The sequence below is a fragment of the Acyrthosiphon pisum genome, chromosome A1, assembly GCF_005508785.2.
Source record: "Acyrthosiphon pisum isolate AL4f chromosome A1, pea_aphid_22Mar2018_4r6ur, whole genome shotgun sequence".
Lineage (NCBI taxonomy): Eukaryota > Metazoa > Arthropoda > Insecta > Hemiptera > Aphididae > Acyrthosiphon > Acyrthosiphon pisum.
In genome coordinates this window covers 156,141,656-156,142,855 of record NC_042494.1, presented here as the reverse complement: position 1 = coordinate 156,142,855, position 1,200 = coordinate 156,141,656, and positions in this window count along the sequence as shown.

Sequence of the window (1,200 nt, the reverse complement as noted above, 5' to 3'; positions counted from 1 at the left end):
GTGGTTCGTAAGTAACATCACTATCCGTCACTCAATCAACATCCTACCTATCACTGAACACATCCAACAGCTCACTAATGCCACCAAAACTCACATCATCAACTATCCATACCCTCACATCTCCGACATCAGCAAAAGATTTGCTACCTCACAAAAATACATCCACCGTCCCATCAATTTCTGACCTCTCAAACTCAATTATACCAGCCCGGGAGCATAATCAGTTCACAAATTCTCTCTTCAAATCATTCTCACTGGCAGAAGCTATCAGCTTGGAACAGTGTCATCCATTAAAGCAAAGTCAAAGTCAAGAAAGGATTTTGGGAAATTCGAATTTTCAGTTCAGTATCTGTTAGTAATTATAGGTACATCATTGGGTTGGGTAAATTATTTTTAAAAATGAACGTTACCTAATCGTTACTTCGAATATTTTTATTTAAATTACATTTGCGTTACCTAAAATTATTTTTATCACTTAACATTATTTTTAGAACTTATAAGTAGAGCGTTACAAATCACTTTACTTTTTTTTATCATTGATAACAGTTAGGTATAATTTTTTTAACCTTATTCAATTCATAATATGATTCATTCATTATGTATATATTTTGGTATTTCACAATCATAAACCTAGTGATAATTGACCTATGCTATGTGCAAATATAAAATCATCTCACCTATATGGCTATACAATTGTTGTCGGTTTATATTTTAAAATATTATATATATATATATATATGTATATTATGTAAGAATACTATCCAGTCACTTATTTCAACCATTTCTAACCTAAAATATTGGTCAAATCTACATTAGTTTTGACTTTTGACAAAACCTGATGCAGCCCCATAACATATAAAAATGGGATTAATACCTATATGAAAAAAAAATATATATTATTAAAAATAGATAAATTAATAATTTATTATTTGCGATTTGATTGCTGCAATTTTCAATTTTACAGTTTATTTCTTAAATTACATTTACTTTTAACATTAATTATCATTTTCGAATATTGATCTTCTTTCGAGGAATTCTTTGATATTTGGCCAAACTGAATAGATTTAAGCGTGTCGTTTCATATTTTTGGCATTCTTCGAAAATCACATCATGTTTTACACTGAGGCTGTTGTTCCAGCTTATAGGTTGAGTGTGTTACTGATGGAGAATAAGTGGGTTAGCAAGACGTGACAAATTCTT